Source organism: Neophocaena asiaeorientalis, unplaced genomic scaffold (assembly GCF_003031525.2).
Source record: "Neophocaena asiaeorientalis asiaeorientalis breed wild unplaced genomic scaffold, Neophocaena_asiaeorientalis_V1.1 scaffold39, whole genome shotgun sequence".
In the NCBI taxonomy this organism is placed as follows: domain Eukaryota; kingdom Metazoa; phylum Chordata; class Mammalia; order Artiodactyla; family Phocoenidae; genus Neophocaena; species Neophocaena asiaeorientalis.
In genome coordinates this window covers 8,184,178-8,203,148 of record NW_020175670.1, presented here as the reverse complement: position 1 = coordinate 8,203,148, position 18,971 = coordinate 8,184,178, and the positions used below count along the sequence as shown (strand labels likewise).

Here is an 18,971-nt window from a genome sequence, read left to right as displayed (position 1 = left end):
GGTACTAAATCAGATTCTGTGGTAACAAAATTGAATGAGACACAGCACCAGCCAGAGAGACAGACATCTACATAACTGACCACAAGGCCAAGGGATAGACTCTAAGTAAGCAGTTGGTTGGCATAGATGGTTCCATTTGGAGATGGGGACCAGGGGTCCAAAAGGCTCCACACAGCAGATCGTAATGGCACTTTGACCCAGGAGGCAGAATTTCACTCGCCTTGAAAAGGTGAGCCCAGCTAATGAGACACAATTGTATTAGTTATCTATTGCTGTGTAACAAAGTACCCCCTCCCCACCCCCTGCATTAGCAGCTTAAAACAGCAAACATTTGTTATCTCACAGGAACCCAGGCACAGTTTAACACGGCACCGCTGGTTCAAGGTCTCTCGTGGGGTTATAGTCAAGCTGTTGGCCAGGGCTGTGTTCATCTCCTGGCTGCATATGAGCTAGAGAACCTGCTTCCAAGCTCACTCAGGTGCCCATTGGCAGGCCTCCAAAGACCCACTGCCAAGTTCACTCACATGGTTCTGGCATGGCTTGGTTCCTCCTCATCTACTTTGTTCATCCTGTAGAGCCAGAGTCAGCACTTTTTCTGTAGAGGGCCAGAGAGTAAATATTTTAGGCTTTGTGGGTCATACGACATCTGTAGCAACTACTCAACACTGCTGTGTAGTTCGAAAGCAGCCATAGACAACTCATAAATGAATGGGCATAGCTGTATTCCAGTAAAACTTTACTTAGCAAAAACAGGTGGCCTGACCCCTGCTCTAGATCTCTACAAGGACAGCAGCATGGTGTAGCAAAAGTAATACTGGCAGCAGACTTCCCTGGTGGTCCAGTGGTTAAGAATCCGCTTTCCAATTCAAGGGACGCTGGTTCGATCCCTGATTAGGGATCTACAGGGGGAACAAACTAAGATCCCACGTGCTGCAGGACAACTAAGCCTGCACACCTCAACTACTGAGGCGATGTGCTCTGAAGCCCGCGTGCCACAGCAAGAGAGCCCACGTGCCACAACTACTGAGCCCATGTGCTCTGGAGCCTGCAAGCCACAACTAGAGAGCCCGTGCACCACAACGAAAGACCCCTCATGCCGCAACGAAGATCCCACGTGCCACAACTACTGAGCCCATGTGCTCTGGAGCCTGCAAGCCACAACTAGAGAGCCCGTGCACCACAACGAAAGGCCCCTCATGCCGCAACGAAGATCCCACGTGCCACAACTAAGACCTGACACCGCCAAATAAATAAATAAATAAATAAATTTTAAAAATAAATTTTAAAAAGTAATACTGGCAGTCACAGCCTCTCAGGGCTGCAGTTCCCAATCTGTAACACACGTGGGCTAGAGTAATATTTTCTCAGGGCCTTCCCACCCCAAAATGCTGTGACTCTAACTTTAATTTTTTTTTTTTTTGCAGTACACGGGCTTCTTACTGCTGTGGCCTCTCCCGTCGCGGAGCACAGGCTCCGGATGCGCAGGCCCAGCGGCCATGGCTCACGGGCCCAGCCGCTCCGCGGCATGTGGGATCCTCCCAGACCGGGGCACGAACCCGTGTCTCCTGCATTAGCAGGCGGACTCTCAACCACTGTGCCACCAGGGAAGCCCTCTAACTTTCATCTTTATTCACAGCAGTTTAATAGCCATTTATTTGTTCTCATTGTCTCTCTCTCCTAAGACTAATCGCTTAGCCAGGGTGTCAAAACACTTCACAAATCTCACTGCAGAATGGGAGAAATTTAGCGAGGGACAGCTTCATTGACATGTTCAAGTCCCTCCTTTAATACATGTAGTCTCAATCAGTCGTGGCATGGCTGGCCCGCCTGGGACAGAGAGTGATGGCCTCTTGGCAGCAGGGCCCTTGCCTGCCTACACAAGAAAAGAGAGGCCCAGGAGCTGGAGGACCAGTAGCATCCTAATAAAATCTGCTAGTGATTGATTGCTTACCTGTGCCAATACCATGTATGTAATCCATGGGATAACAGCTCTTAGGTTCTTAAGATGCATATATTTAAGGAATCACAAATAGTGGAGTCTCTACAACAGGTACATGAGAGTTGACTCCCTGCCCCTGAAAATTTCTCTTGAAGTAATTGCACAGAAACCTGTCCCTAACTTTTCTTTTTTGCATTACGCTTACAGTTAATATAAAACCTGGGTTTTTTAGAACAACCATAATGTCAGCTCAAGGTCAGTCAGAGGTTGAAAGAGGCCTGGATTACTTTGTTGTTGTTGTTTCCAAGGCTACTGATATATTAAAGAAGTAAAATAACGACAAAGCAGGATTATGAAAATTGAAGAATATTTTAAATGCTTATCTGTACAGATTTGCAATATTGCACACATGCATAAAGGTGATAACATTTTCCTGTTCTCAAGGTAAAGTATTAGTTCATAGGGAACTGCTCGTGATTTACTATGGAAACGTGGGGCTGAAGTTCAAAGCTGTGTGATGAACATTGTTTTCTTTCAATCCTCTCCGTGTAGCTCTGGGCGTATATTTGGAGATACTCGTCAAGAGTCTACATTGAGGCCCTTCATGAATGGGAAGCCCAGGTTAGTTGACCTCCTGTGTCCCATATTCCCACATTTCCTACCTGCCCCCATGACGATAGGCTTGATGACATGAATCCTGTCATATTGAAGACTTTATGGTGTGAATAAAAAAGCTTGAACTTTGAATCCTGGCTCCACCATTTACTAGTTGTGTAACCTTGTATGAATTAGTTAAGCTTAATAAACCAGTCTCCATATTCATAAGATGGAGCTAGTAATGCTTATGTCACAGAGTTGCTGGGAAGAAAATGAAATAATGAGTGTCAAGTACCAAACACATACTGGATATTCAAGTGTCAGATACCATCACTACCACCACCACCCCCACCCCCACCACCCCCCAACACACACACACACACTCTCTCACTCACTCACACATCAGATCCAGAGCCCAAGTTTGGGTTTTGAACATCTGTTGAGTGTAACTACACTGCCTTCCTGGGCCCAGTGAAGAGTCCTATGCCCACAGCTTCCCTGAGCTCCCGTTCACAAGTAAACTGACAGCCCCACAGCTGCGGTGACTTGGCCCACAGGCTCTGCCTCCATTTCATCCCCTCACCTGCCCTTGGTAAATGAAGGTGTGAGAGACAGTATGCAGCTCTGAGACACACTTCTTAGGCCACTTATGTGAGAAAACTGAGAATAGGACTTTATAAGTAGAAAAGGTAATATCCAAAGGGCATTGGAGCACCTACATGTTTACAGGATGACTGTGAGCCATTTCTCCTGGGGTCCCTGCTGTTAAGAGGGACGCACTTTAAGCCTCTGCCTGGGAAGAGCTTGTGCCGCAAAGAGAGAGAAAAAAAGATTAACTTAATAGAAGTTAAAAATTTGCGTCTGATTCCCTGGCATCTATTGTTCAGGGTCTTTAAGTGTTTGGGAAGAGAGGATTTCTGCCTGTATAGGTAATTGCTGGGCAGGTTTTCCTTGGTCTTTTACCCATATAGAGCTCTGAATTTGAAGAGCGGTGATGCCTTGCAGATCCAGCATTTCCTGGTTTATGATGGAGAAACAGCCTCCTGGCTGTCTCTAATGACTGGGTCCTATAGATCATCTTTAATTTGTATCAGAAGAAAATCAGGAAATGGAAAGGCAAGAAAATCAAAATCATGTCACACGTTACAGTTATGTAAAGTTTATAGTCAGCACCATAGACATTGAACTTGGAAACTGCAAGGAGGGTAACTTTACTGAAAATGGAAAGTTCCAAAAATGTTAAGCGATAGAGAAAAATGGTTAAATAGCTGGCATAATAAATCTTCCATTATTAATTATATAATAATTAATTGGAATAATTTGCAGCCATTTAAAAATATCATTGTGGGGACTTCCCTGGCCACCCAGTGGTTGAGACTTTGCCTTCCAATGTAGGGGGTAGAGGTTCAATCCCTGGTCAGGGAGCTAAGATCCCACATGCCTTGTGGCCAAAAAACCAAAAAAACATAAAACAGAAGCGATATTGTAAAAAATTCAATGAAGACTTTTAAAATGGTCCACATCAAAAAAATCTTTAAAAAAAATTAAATAAAACAATCATTATGAACATTATGGATTGTCATGGAAAAGGCTTGAAACATAATGTTAAAGGGGAAAAAAGCAGGACGTGAAGTTGTTTATATATTGTGTAAAACAGGTATGCAGTTCTTGGATTGGAAGAGTCAACACTGTGAAAATGACTATACTACCCAAAGCAATCTACAGATTCAATGCAATCCCTATCAAACTACCAATGGCATTTTTCACAGAACTAGAATCTAGAGGGGTGGGATAGGGAGGGTGGGAGGGAGGGAGGGAGGGAGACACAAGAGGGAAGAGATATGGGGACATATGTATATGCATAACTGATTCACTTTGTTATAAAGCAGAAACTAACACACCATTGTAAAGCAATTACACTCCAATAAAGATGTTAAAAAAACAGGCATGCAGATGGACATAAACTAAAACAAATCCTGGGAAAAATACTGAGCATCTAACACAGGTTAGATTGCTATGATTACAGCTGGCTTTTTTCTTCCCTTTTCCCAAACTTTGTATGATTTGTGCATGTTTGTGTATAATCACATCTATTTTATATATATATATGTATTTTACGTATAAATATGTACACATACAAACATCTTTTTTTAATGAGAAAAGTTCTTTAAGCATTTGGAAAAGATTGGAGATATTTATGAGCAGAGCAGCTACAAAAGAAAAGAAAAGTTTTTATACTTAAAAAAAGTACTTAGACTTTGTACCAAGGACTAAACTTTAAAATCCATCAATAGATGAGTGAATTTTACACTTTATACTGCAGATGACCGCGCTTTAGTGAAGTAACTAGGGTCGTTCTTTTTTTCCGTAGAGATTCTAGATATCAATCACGGTTTTGTTTTCCCTTGGTTTAAATGGCATTCCTCTTTGATCATTACTTCGCACTGGGAAAAGATATTTCCTTGTGCAAAGTAGTGGTTAGCTTCTTATAACCTCAGACAACAAAGGGCCCCTGTGTGAGGATGCAGGAATTCGTCTTGGAATACAAGGAAGGCCCCCAGCTGAATCGTATCCAAGGAAGATGCTGCAAAGCTTGCAAAGCTAGTTCGGAGAAAGGAGCCCAGCTGGAGATCTTTTCTTTCTATTCACATATTGGCCCTGCTTGAGAGGTGGGGGTGGGGGGAAGCCCATAAAAGGAAACCCGAAAACAAGCCTGAATGCATTTACAAATTACAAGGAAAAGTTAATTCTGGCAACCAGCGTTGGTGCCAACTCAGGCTTATCATGTTTAGAATTTAACTCCACTTGGGGAGAAACTTTGTTCTTCTTCTCATGGAAGTTAAAGAAGGCAACAGAGATGGACTGTATGGTGTAATTTCTGAATGAAAACCTGTCTGTGGGTAAGTCACAGGCTGGCTCAGTTCCCCTCGGCCACCTCTACTCTCGGCCCACTGTGAGTCCCACGTGTTGCTGCCGGTTACTATTGTGAACTGCGAATCTCATCAAGCCGGGCCCTGAGCATGGCATTCGCAGCCCTCCTCTACCTCACTCCTGTGGGTCTATGTGTGACCATGCTTCCTTTTCCACCACCCACAAGCCTCTTCCCCTCCAGCCACATTCTCATGCCCTTCAACTTCCCCTCGACCTTGGGAGGGTTTATAAAATGACACGTAGTACCTGCGGGTGGACGCTGCCATGTCCTGGGCTTTGGGTAAATGCCAGTACCCTTCCCCCTTCTTCCTTTTGCCCTTCTTTGAACTTAAATTCCTCTTCCTCTCATAGGTACTAAAGTTCCTGGCCAATGATAGATCCTTTCGCAAAAGCCAGAAATCAGGGCAGTGATGAGAAGAAATGAGAGGTGCGGAGAGTCAGCCCTCGTCTTCATTGAGGGCCCCTCTTCACCTATAGATTAAGAATGACGAGAAGAACAGTAGCTGCCATTTTTGTGCTTTTGCCACCGGCTTATCCTGATTCGTGCATTATCTATAAACCTGGCATCTGAAAAATCAAAGGCCCAGAGAGGTTGAGAGATTTGCTTGAGGCCACACAGCTATAAGTAGTGGAGCTAAAATTCAAACTCAGGAGTTTCTGAGTTCTCCAGAACTCTCCCCTCTTTTCACGACACAAAAGTTCTTTCCCAAAGGCTCAAAGACTATTAGTCACCAGCAGCACTTGCCCCCAACATCTGTGATCAAACAGTATCAGGACATGTAAGAAAGACCCGTTTCTAGTTCCACCGGTGGCTCCAATTGAAAACTAAACTTGGAGTAAAAATTCCACTCCGTGTACAGATAACTAGTTAAATATCAAACTCAGCAAGGCTCTACTTACTAATAGACCCATGGAATGTGATCCCTTCAGGGGTTTGATGTAGTTGAAAACACTATAAAAATCACCATTTAAGAACCTGTAGACCAGTACCATCTAACAGAATTTTCTGTGATGAGAAAAATGCTCTGTGTCTACCCTGTCTGATACGATAGCCACTAGCCGCATGTGGCTTTCAAGCACTTGAAATGTGGCTGGCTGGTGTAAACAGGAACTGAACTTTTAATGTACTTAATTTTTAGTAATTTAAATAGCCACCTATGGCTAGTAGTTACCATATTGGGCTGTGTGGCTCTAGAATATTCTGACAGGTTGATTGCTGGTCCCCACATTGTCATGATGCTTTGCCTCTAAGCTCTATTATGTCACTGGATCGTAATTATTTGTTTTTGTTTTGCCCACCCCACCAGGCTGTAAGCAGTTCATCCTGCTAAATCATCTCTTTTTAGCACATGACCTGGCCCATGGTACTAGGCATTAAATAATTAATGTAGGTTAAATAAATGGATGGGAGTCAGCTTTTTTCAAAAGCATCATTGTTATTGCTTGCTATCATCTGGTTTACCCTTTCTCATGACTTTGCTCTTAGGACTAAATTGGTTCCCAAATCTTCAGATAAAGCCCAGACTGCTTACTCGTGAACACATCTTTCTTTCCTCAAAGGAACTCACTTCTTTCACTGATTATTTTGGTTATTTGCCTCAGTTTCTCTAAATGAATGTTTCTATTACCATTTCTTGATTATTTTTTTTTTAGTGTTTCAGACATTATATCTTCCAGTGTGGTAAAAGATGGTTCAGCTTCCACCCCTTGCCCCACCACACGTAAGAAATGTTCCCACTCCCTACTGAACGCCCCCCTCCAGTTTTAGTTAGATGAATAACTAGTATTTATTATAACTATGTAAATGCAGTTCACAGCTAAGCCAGGTAGGGAATTATAATTATATTTCTTTTCCTGAACATCTTTTTCTCTGGAGGTAATAAATGGCTCGTTCTTTTCATCTGTTCAGTATTTTACATCCTTACCACTGATTTGACCCCAAAGTCTTTCCCTATTGTATATATTTTTCTCTTTGGGGCACTTCAGTGATTCTTTCAATTTCATCTCTTAAAAGAAAACTGCCCAGAGCCTTCTCATCTTCTCCAGTCAGAATGAGCTGTCCTCCAGGCTGTGCACATTGCTGGCATTCTGGGGTCTCCCATTACCATCGTCCTGGGGGTTACTTTTGTCTCTCTCCTGTGTTTAATGCCCTATCTCCTGTATTCCTTGCCTTCCGCTCTTGGTTTACTACCTCATTTGTTTGTTACATATTCTAATAGCCTCCTTCCCAGGAGGGGAAGGTATAAGAATGGTAAAATTTTTGAGACCTTTCTTATCTGAAAATGTCTTTATAGTACCCTCTCACTTCATTGGTGGTTTGGCCAAGTTCAGAATAATGTGTGTGTGTGTGAGTGTGTGTGTGTGTGTGCGTGTAAGAAGTCTAAAACCATTCTGATCCCCAGCTCTTTGTATATGATCAGTTTTTTTCTTTCTTGAAGCCTGTAGGAGCTTTACTGTTATGTCAGTTCTATTTAATTCTTCATGTCTTTATCTCCTTTGCGAATTTATATGAGATTTCCTCATGTTTCTCTTCTAGACTCTCCACTGAAATATTCATGTTTGCTGTCTTGTTTTAATTTCCAAGAACCTTTTATTCTCTCATTAATTTTTTTATTGAAGTATAGTTGATTTACAGTGTTTCAGGTGTACATTCAGTTACACGTGTGTGTGTATGTGTATATATATATATATATATATATATATATATATATATATATATATATATATATATATGTATATACTTTTTTAGATTCTTTTCCATCATAGGTTATTACAACATACTGAATATAGTTCCCTGTGCTATACAGTAGGTCCCTGTTGTTTATCTATTTTATATATAGTAGTCTGGAATTTGGAATCCCAAATTCCAAATCTATCCCTCCCCTCCCTTTCTCCTTTGGTTTGTTTTCTATGTCTGAGAGTCATTTTCTGTTTTGTAAATAAGTTCATTTGTATCATTTTTTTTTAGATTCCACATATATGTGATATCATATGATCTTTGTCTGACATTTCACATATAAGCAATATCATATGATATTTGTCTTTCTCTGTCTGGCTTACTTAGTATGATAATCTCTAGGTCCATCCATGTTGCTGCAAATGGCATTATTTCATTTTTTATGGTTGAATAGTACTCCACTGTATGTACCACATCTTCTTTATCCATTCCTCTTTCGATGGACATTTAGGTTGCTTCCATGTCTTAGCTATTGTAAATAGTGCTGCAATGAGCATTGGGGTGCATGTATCTTTTCGAGTTAGAGTATTCTCCAGATATAAGCTCAAGAGTGGGATTGCTGATCGCATGGTAACTCTATTTCTGTTTTTTTAAGGAACCTCCATACTGTTCTCCATGATGGCTGCACCAATTTATGTTCCCACCAACAGTGTAAGAGGGTTCCCTTTTCTCTGCACCCTCTCCTCCACTGAAGTCTTGAACCCCTCAAAGTCATCCACGAGGGTTGGGATCAGCTCTTTCCACACTCTTGTGTACGTTGATATCTTGACATCTTCCCGTGGATCACAAATGTTCTTAATGGCATCTAGAATGGTGAATCCTTCCCCGACTTTTCAACTGACTGTGCCCAGATCCATCAGAGCAATCACTGTCTATGGTAGTTATAGCAGCCTTTCAAGTCATATTTCTTAAATAATAAGACTAGAAAGGCAAAATTACTTTTTGATCCATGGGCTGCAGAGTGGATGTTGTGTTAGAAGACATGAAAACAACATTAATCTCGTTGTACATCTCCATCAAAGCTCTTGGGTAAGCAGGCGCATTGTCAATGAGCAATAATGTTTTGAAAGGAATCTTTTTTTCAGAGCAGTAGGTCTCAACAGTGGGCTTAAGATAGTCAGCAAACCATATTGTAAACAGATGTGCTGTCGCCCAGGCTTTGTTGTTCCGTGTATAGAGCACAGGCAGAGTAGATTGGGCGTAACTTTCAAGGGCCCCAGGATTTTGGGAATGGTAAATGAGCACTGGCTTCACCTTAAAGTCACCAGCTGCATTAGCCCCTAATAAGGGGGGCAGCCTGTCCTTTGAAGTTTTGGAGCCAAGCATTGACTGCTCTCTAGCCATGAAAGTCTCAAACGGCATCTTCTTCCAATGTAAGGCTGTTTCATGTGTGTTAAACATCTGGTGTCTAGTGTAGCCACCTTCATTAAGTGTCTTGGCTAGATCTTCTGGATAACTTGCTGCAGCTCCTACGTCAGCACTTGCTGCTTCTCCTTGCACTTTTATGTTATGGAGACGGCTTCTTTCCTAAACCTCACGAACCAGCCTCTGCCAGCGTCAAACTTTTCTTCTGCAGCTTCCTCACCTCTCTCAGCCTTCACAGAATTGAAGAGAATTAGAGCCTTGCCTTGGGTTAGGCTTTGGCTTAAGGGACTGTGGTGGCTGATTTGATCTTCTACTCAGACCACTACAACTTTCTCCATATCAGCAATAAGCCTGTTTCACTTTCTTATCATTCATGTGTTCACTGGAGTAGCATTTTTAATTTCCTTCAAGAACTTTTCCTTTGCATTTACAACTTGGCTAACTGGTGCAGGAAGCCTAGCTTTCAGCCTGTCTGAGCTTCTGGCATGCCTGCCTCACTAAGCTTGATCATTTCTAGCTTTTGATTTAAAGTGAGAGACGTGTGACTCTTCCCTTCACTTGAACACTTAGGGACCACTGCAAGGTTATTAACTGGCCTAATTTCAATATTGCTGTGTCTCAGGGAATGGGGAGGCCTGAAAAGGGGAGAATGGGGAACAGCTGTTTGGTGAAACAGCACACAAACATTTATCAATTAAGTTCACTGTCTCACATGGCTGCGGTTCGTGGCACTGCAAAACAGTTACAATAGTAACATCAAAGATCACTGATCACAGGGGCTTCCCTGGTGGCGCAGTGGTTGAGAGTCCGCCTGCCGATGCAGGGGACACGGGTTCGTGCCCCAGTCAGGGAAGATCCCTACGTGCCGCGGAGCGGCTAGGCCCGTGAGCCATGGCCGCTGAGCCTGCGCGTCCGGAGCCTGTGCTCCGCAACGGGAGAGGGCACAACAGTGAGAGGCCCGCGTACCGCAAAAAAAAAATAATAATAATAATAATAAAACGAGGTGTACCTACACTGTAATCCAAGGCAGAAAGTGATCAGAGCCGTCCAAACACTTAAAGATTCTGTGGAAGTTAAAAGAATAGAGTAATTACCTTTAGGGGGGATTTTTTTTTAATTTTCATGGAGTTTTGAAGGATCAGTAGAATTCTGCAAAATACCAATGGGCATGGAGGCATGCCAACTGGGGGGAACCATATGTGCAAAGGTATAGAAATAAGAAAAAGTGTATATAGACATGTTTAGAAAACAGTGAAAAATCCAGGTTGGCTGGAAATAGTAGTGGAAGACCAGTTGGTACCATATTTGGCAGGTCTTGGATGCTTAGCTGGGGCCATTAAAGATTGGTAGGCAATGCAGAGCCAGTTAAGGCTTCTTAAAGGGGAGTGACTTGTTGAGAGCTATTCTTTGCATGCCTGGTTCCATCTCATTCTTTGGGTCCCAGTTTAAATGCTCCCTCTTCAAAGGTCCATCCCTCACTCTAAGGAGGTTCTCACCTGCAACTCTGAATTGCCACATGCCGTTGGTTTCCTACAAAACACTTGTAGGAAAGTTGTAATATCTGTCTAGCAACCACATGGCAAGTTCCAAGTTCTTTAAACACAAGCCAATACAGAGGGCTGTCATTCTGTAGGGCACACAGCATGGTGTCCCATTCACTGCAGTTTAGTGGTGCCTGACACACAGTAGGGGTTGAATTATCTGGTGACTAAATAATACCCCATCCTTTCCTGACTTCTCTTTGTCACATTCCCTCTGCCTAGAAGGCCCTCCCTCCGCACTTCACCATCATCATTTTTCTATCTGCCACGGTTCTTCCCAACTTTCTATGAATGCATAGTTCAGGTGCTGTCAGCCCAGTTACACAACCTCCCAATCCTGAACCCCCTCAGCTCTTGTGTTCCTTTGGTGGCCTTATGTGCACCCTGCCTAATATTTTAGTGATTTGTAACCTAACCTTTTCTTGTCTCCTTGCCCTTCCCAACAGATGGCTAGCTCTCTGAAGGCCTGGATTTTGTCTTTCTTGTGTCTTCCTTTTCAAATAATATTTGAATTTGAATTGAATTATAAGTACTTGGTAAAAATTAAGAATAACATTCATGTGACATTTGAGCAATGTATTAGATTTTAAGGAATTATGAAACAGTAAGAAGTAATACTGAGGGAAAAGACATTGCTGACAGAAAATGAAATTGAATTTCCAAAAGGATATAACCATTCTAATGTTATATGATACATTTAAGGCAGAATTCATTATCCCAAAAGGTAGTTTACTTGGGAGTGGGCTAAGAGCATTTCTCCGAAAAGTTTTGTCTATGTATAGTGAATTATTCTAATAATTTTATTGAAATATTATGCCTATATTCATTGAAACTTTGATTGTTTGATATGTCTCCAAGAAGTAAATTCCTTGAATTATTTTTCTGCTTAGTTGAAACTTTACCCATCAGAGAAGAGGTGTATTGTCATGTAATGTTTATCAACAGCAACAACTAACAATAGCTTCTGGTTATTGAACAATTCCAACATGCCTAGCATGCGATAAGCAGCTTTCCTGTTGTGCCATTTACATCTCACTATAATATGTTATAGATGCAACACTGACATCTGGGTAAATTGTTAATTGATCATTAATTGAGTATCAGAAGCTGGGCTGCAAACTCAGGCTGGCAAATTTCAAAGCCCTTGGCTGCCTGGGCTAAATGTTCTAGGCCAGGAATTCTGTTCCCGCACATCACTGCCTGGGCCTCTCAGGAAATGCTTTCTGCTGTGGCTTTCAAGATGCAACTTGGCTGTGAAAAGGAGGCAACTTGTAGACCTCAGTTTTCAACTTTTCTTTTTTTTTTTTTTTGGTTGCAGGAAGAGAAGTTAAACTTCTAGAGAAACCTAATGGACAATCTCCACAACAGGTAAGCTGTTCTTTTTTTTGTGCTTTGGAAAGAAAGTCTATTCTTTCCACTTTCCATTACATTTTATATTATTTGGTCTTCCACTACAGTTCTTATTACCTGAAACATTAAAGCCAGTAGACAGAGCAATCCCCAAAGTCTATTCTTTCTGACTCATTCAGGTTTGAGTAGAATTCTCTTATTTCCTTTTTACTTTTGTTGTTTAGGGGATACAGTTCTAAGACGGGACAAATGGTATGACCCATACAAGTCTTCACACTGAAAGGTTTACAATATGGGGCTGAATCAAGAAGGCTGAATGTTACCTTGTTTGAGCTCAGCTAGAAACGTGCACCTCAGGCCACTCCAATTTTTCACCATTCTGCACATGCCCAGAAATGACCCCCAAAACACAGCAATTATTCATCTGGGACTTACAATTAAATTTTAGCCAGTAGATAAATTCACAACTATGGAATCCACAAATAATGAGGACCAATTGTACACATAAAGCACGTGGATTAACACCTGGTACATAGGAAGCTCTGTGTAAGTTTGCTGTTTTTATCATCATCTTCATTATTCTATGTTATTAGATATCCTGAGGGTCTTAGACACCTTTGAAAAGTTTTAGGCCCGGGGAAATGATAAGATTCAGATTTATGTCTTAGATCATGTGACTTCCATGTGGCAAATGTATTATTTTAGAAGACACAGGTGGATGCAGGAGACAAGAGGATTTTGCAGTAAATTCAGGTAAGAAAAAAGTGATGTTTTAGGACAAGGCAAGGGTAGTGTACATGTAGAGAAAGGAGTGGGCTTACTAAGAAAGAGAGTGTAAGTGGTAGCGTCCCCTGGAATGTGGTCCGGAACTCCACCAGCCCCATTATCTGCTCACCTGTGGCCACAAGTCTTCTCCAGTCTTTTCCCAAGATTACTCAGGTGCTCCTTGCCTTATGTAACATGTTACATGACATAGTTTAATCTCATACTTTTAATACTCTATTAGTCATGTATTTATATGTCTGTCTTCCTTGCTAGACTGTGAACTCTTTTCAGCTCCCTGGAATCGAGTTCAGTACCTGTACATAATAGGTGCTCAGGAAACATTTGGTGCCTGAATGATGGGTGGTGAGCCCTTTAACAAACTGCAGAGATCTCTCCCTCTTTGTGTCCTAGTTACTAGCAGAGTGTCTTGTCCTCTGTTAAGTGCTCAGGGATATTTGAGACCTCAGAACCATGCTCAGTCTTTTCAAGTGCAAAAACTATTTTTACTGTACTTCAAAGAAACATTGGTGACCCAATTCTGCACATATAGGGTTTTCTGCAAACATGGGACAATCTGTTTTTTCTTGTCCTCTGACCAGTCCATGCTTTCAGCCTTGAGTCCAGAAGCACATTTATAAAATAAGGTGGTTGGGTGGTAGGATGTTCTCTAAGGTTCCCTGAGGTTTGGGCATCTAGGATACTGGGAATTACCCAGAACTACTTCACTGCAAGCATCCAGCCCTGAGCTGTGCTTGCTTTTAAAGCTATCATTATTTATAGCTTTACAAGACTGTATTATATAAACGTCTCTCCACGTTGCCTCCTCTGCAACTTCCTCATCATTTCCAGAACTTAACTTTTTCTAAGTGCTTCAGGTTTCTTCCAGACTTCTCCCACCTCCCAGATAAGGCTGCTTATCAGTGTTGGAGACATACTGTGTGTTGGAGACACGCCTAATTCCCATGCGGTTTCAGGGAGAATTTGGTCAGAACATCACCCATTTCTATTCAGTGTCTAAAAGTCATTAAGCCAGTGGTTACATAATATTCTCATGGACAATGGCTGTGAAGATGAGAGCAGCCCACATTTACTAAGAACCTACTACTTGCCAGTCCTACTTTGCCGAGCCCATCACGTGTGTAAGCCATGTGATTCTCATAGGAGCCCTGCACAATTAGATGTTACTGTTTCCCCTGTCTAATGGTTGCCAAAGCTGAGATTCACAGAAGTTAAGCAGCTTTACTCAAGGTCATCCAGCTTAGAACAGGCCAGTCCAGATTTTGATTCCAGAGCCCACTCCCTTAATTACAATAGACTGTCTTCTGTGTCCTGGATCTTAAAATTCTTCCTCCTCTTCTTCTGAACCCATATATGATTTTATACGTGTACTTTGACCAGTCCTTCTGTTAACGTGGCCGTAAAAATGAAATCAATCATGCACTAATGCAAGAGTGTCTCGGATGCTTTTAAGCAGATTCCCTACTAAAGATTGGTGATACTGAGCTTCCAATCAGCCAGAGTCAAGATCAGCCCCAGGCTGTTGAGATGAGTTTTGTCAGATGATACGGTTACTATGGTGGTCAAGAGTATGAAGGAAGGGGGCCACTGAATCCCACGTGAAAAAGACATAGAACTGCACGTGTTAAGTGAAAACACGTCATCTTCACTTCAAATTTGTTACGTCCTCTTCTCAAATACACTCTGTTTGTACCATCTGAAGATTCTCCAAAGTGTACTTGTTCATACTCCCTGAAACTAAAAAACACCCAGAAGGTCATGGCCTGCCCCCATCTTCAGTTGGGTCTGAATCTTGGTGCTGTGGTCATTTATCCCCGGTAATGATCTGGTTTGGTTTGGTGTTCAGTGATATGGTATATTGGTTCATCAGTGAACAAGATTCTACCCAAGTAGTCGAATTCAGGGTAAATACCTAAGCCTGTATCATTGATGATAAATTGTCATTTTAAGTGAGATTGCGTACATGGTTAGTTGAACTCTCTATAATGTCTCGTTCACTTCAGAGCTGTCTGTGATAATCTGCATGACTTCCTCAAGGCATACTTCAAAAGCAATTGATAAGCACATGGTGATATCTGGATTACCAACTCTGTCTTAAACTGTTGAATTAGAGACTCACTGAAGGATTTAGGGGCATATTAAAAATAAACTTCCCGCCACTACATTGATAATGGGGAATGGGTTAATACGGCCAGGTGCCCATGTGAATAATAGGAGATACCCTTCGTATTTTAGTAGACATGAGGAACATCGAAACATATATTAACCGCCGTCACCCACACGCGTGAATGATGTTGAGTACTTTCACGAGATTACTAAATGCGAAGGTCCACGTGTCCCCTATACTTTCTCCAGTGGCAGTTTTAGAATATATATAGGAACAGTTTAAGAGCTTGGAAGGGAAGATAGGAGACTTGTCTGGAAGTTACATTACACAGCAAACAAACTGATTTTGGGTGGGAAAGGGAAGAGAACTTGATGGAGTTGATGGAGGGGCTAAAGTCCCTTCCCCAGCCACTGTGGACACCCCCTCCCATGTCAGGTATGCAACAAGCAGCAATCTATACAATAGATAATACCAATTTTTGCAGAGTCCAATACTGTTATTGTATATTACTTAATAACTTAGCTAGAAAGCCTTTGACCAGGATATTATTTGTATTAGGCAAGGTCCAGCCAGGAATGGGAACTCTTCCTTTCAGACAGAGGGACGTTATAATCAGTGGGTTATGTGGGTATTGGAAGAGCTGGGAAACCAAATGAGATGGTGAGGCAACACAGAGATGGTGGAGGCAGGGAGACATTACCACCCCAGGATGAGACACAGAACCAGATGCTGGGGCAATGGCTGGAGCCATGGTGAGGCACCATGGTTCTATCTGGCACCATGGAGGGTGGGGTTCTTGGGTATCTATTGCTGTGGAGGAGATCTGGCCACTACCAGGATGAACAGCATACTGTCCGAAGTAGAGAGAAAGGGAAACATACCTTGACATCCCCCATCCTCCCCCTCTAGCACCTTCCACTGGTGGGACTACCCCGATCCAGAGGGCAAGGGTTCGTCAGCATTACAGTGCCTTGAGAAACTGAGTGGGCAAGGGGCAGGGACCAGTCTAAGAGCAGACAGGCAGTGGACCAGCCCAATGTCTTGGGTTTGTTTCATCTATTCCTCAGTTAGTAAACATTTAGGTTGTCCAGATTGATCCCCTATTATTGGACACGTGGTTTATTTTAACTTTTTCCTGTTATAACGCCCATAGAGAAGGATAAAATAACATAAATTAAAAACTGTTAAAAAGCAAATTCTGAAAAAGAGAATTTTTAGAAACTTAACAGGATTGTAAACTGCACCAATTGGGAGTGCAATTGGCAGTAATGACTACAGGTATTCGTTTTGGCCAACTTGGTTTGGGCCATATCATCAGTCACCAAAAGGGGCCAGTGGTAATTGTAGCCACCTCACTGTTGCCAGGAACTTCCCAAGCCACAAGCGTTCTTAGGGTGTTAGTCCTTCCCCTTTAAGTAGAGCTCACCTAGACCAACCAGCAACATAGCAAAACAAAGAGGCCTGCCTGCCTTCATTTCCATAAAGCCGTAAAGCAGGAACTCTCAAAGTGTGGTCCCCAGAGGGCAGCATTAGCACCCTGGGAGCTTGTTAGAAATGAGAGTTATTGCCCGCACAGACCCAGGAGGATGTCTTATGGACCCCGTGCCCTCTGCCTCTCAAAGTGCTCACCAGGATCCCCGCCCCTGTCACCCATACACCCTAGTCTTTATTCAATAATGAGCTGCATCTCATCTGATCCAGACAGGAGCCTACTCCCAGGAGTTTACAGTCCAGAGAATAGGGGCACAGCTTCTCAAACTTTCCCTAGAGCTGTTCCCACCAAGAGTGCAGGAAGAAGGAACTGGTCTAGAGGGCTGACCATAAGCTACCAACAGAATTTGAAATTTTCTGCAGAGCAGAAATTGAGACACAGAAATAGAGGAAAAAACGTATGGACACCAAGGGGAGAAAGCGGCAGGGGGTGGGGGTGGGATGAACTGGGAGACTGGGATTGACATGTATACACTGATGTGTATAAAATGGAGGACTAATAAGAACCTGCTGTATAAAAAAATAAATAATTAAATTAAAAAAATTAATTTATATGAAATTGCAAAGAGCTAAAAATATCCAAAAACATCTTTTAAGAAAACAAGATAGAAGAACTTTCTCTGTTATTGCAAACCTAGGGTCATAAGAGCAGTGGTTTTGGCAAAAGTAGATCAATGACACAGAATAGAGAGCTTAGTATCAGCGCTAAGTATAAATGGATACTTGACTTTTTACACAAATATTACTGCAGATAAGTGTAAAAAACTCACAAATTTTAAATAAACTATGCAGGCATAATTGCTATCAATAGTTTTTTAAAGTAAACAACAACAAAAAGATGAATGATAGCTCTATTCAACAACCCTCACAGAATTTGTCTTATTCCCTATCTTCTTCTGTTATAGCTACTGTCACGTGCTTATATCAGGTTTTCTTCCCTTCTTTACATTCATTTTCCTCTCTAAAAAAAAAAAGCCTTCTGTTTAATTCTAATAATTCATGCAAATTTTGCCTTTTCAAACACAATATTCTGAATTCATTTTAAATCAAAAATAATGAGCTTCTTCCACAAAAACTTTCAAATTGGGCCATATTTATTTTATAGCTTATCTTTACCTCCTAATTCATGGCCACTTACCCTCATCCAGAAGATGGGGCCCCAAGACCAGCTCACACCATGGGCAGCCCACGGGGCCTGGGGCAGCACAAGGATGGCCATAGGGAAGGAACAGTGAAACGGGCAGGACCAGCAGCATCAGAGCTAACACGGGAGAAACTGAACCCCTCCACAGCTCCTTCCTCCTGAAGCCTCTTCCACAGAATTATTGTCCAGAAAGACAGATCCCATTTGTATGAAAAGAGGCGTCTATAGAATTGCCAGAGTTTTTTGACCCCACCAGGGTCTGGCCAGACTACAGAATAAATCCCATGCCCAGCCAGAGATGGAGGAAGCCCTGCCATAAGGTGGTGCCATGGCCACCACGACTTAACACAATAATTGTCTGAATATTTACCACATCACCTACTCCCTAACTTCACCCCATGGCAAAGCACCTACACTATTGGTGCCTTTAATTCTGTGTTTGAGGCCTTTCCCATACCAAGTCCTTCCCTTGAAATTAAATTAAATAACCACTATATACTGCCATCTGGTGGCCAATAGATGAAACCACACCTCTGAAATTCTATCAGAGCCCAAATCAAGAGGATCCAGTTCCCTTTTTGCAAAAGCTAATGGATCACAAGCTGCTGCTTATTGTGTAAAGCAGTGGACTCAGAAAACAACAAAACCTACAAGAGGTATTATATTAATATAATATGAAATATATAAATATTATATAATTAATATGTAATCAGGAAGTATTAATAATGAAAACAATAAAAACAGCATTAATAATAGCCACACTGTACCACTTTCAACTTTTATGTCCATTTACTTATCTATAAAATACTGGCTCCCAACCTTTGTGCAGTGTTGGTGGGAATGTAAATTGGTGCAGCCACTATGGAAAACAGTATGGAAGATCCTCAAAAAATTAAAAATAGAGCTACCATATGACCCAGCAATTCCACTCCAGGGTGTATATCCAAAAAAGAAAATAAAACACTAATTCGAAAAGATCTATGCAT

The 18,971-nt window shown here is 41.9% G+C and overlaps 1 protein-coding gene across 2 annotated transcripts in view; it reads left to right on the top strand.

Moving 5' to 3' along the window:
• The first annotated feature begins 2,335 nt into the window (after window positions 1–2,335).
• Window positions 2,336–18,971, top strand: part of PGCKA1 (PDCD10 and GCKIII kinases associated 1) — a 28,417-nt gene continuing 11,781 nt past the window's right edge. Inside the window, exons 1-3 of one of the 2 annotated variants that reach the window (XM_024731699.1) lie at window positions 2,336–2,383; window positions 2,492–2,560; window positions 12,429–12,478. The gene's annotated coding sequence lies outside the window, so the exon portion shown is untranslated. Of the gene's footprint in view, window positions 2,384–2,491; window positions 2,561–8,921; window positions 8,957–12,428; window positions 12,479–18,971 lie in introns of those variants that run through there. The other variant, XM_024731700.1, reaches the window with a different exon arrangement.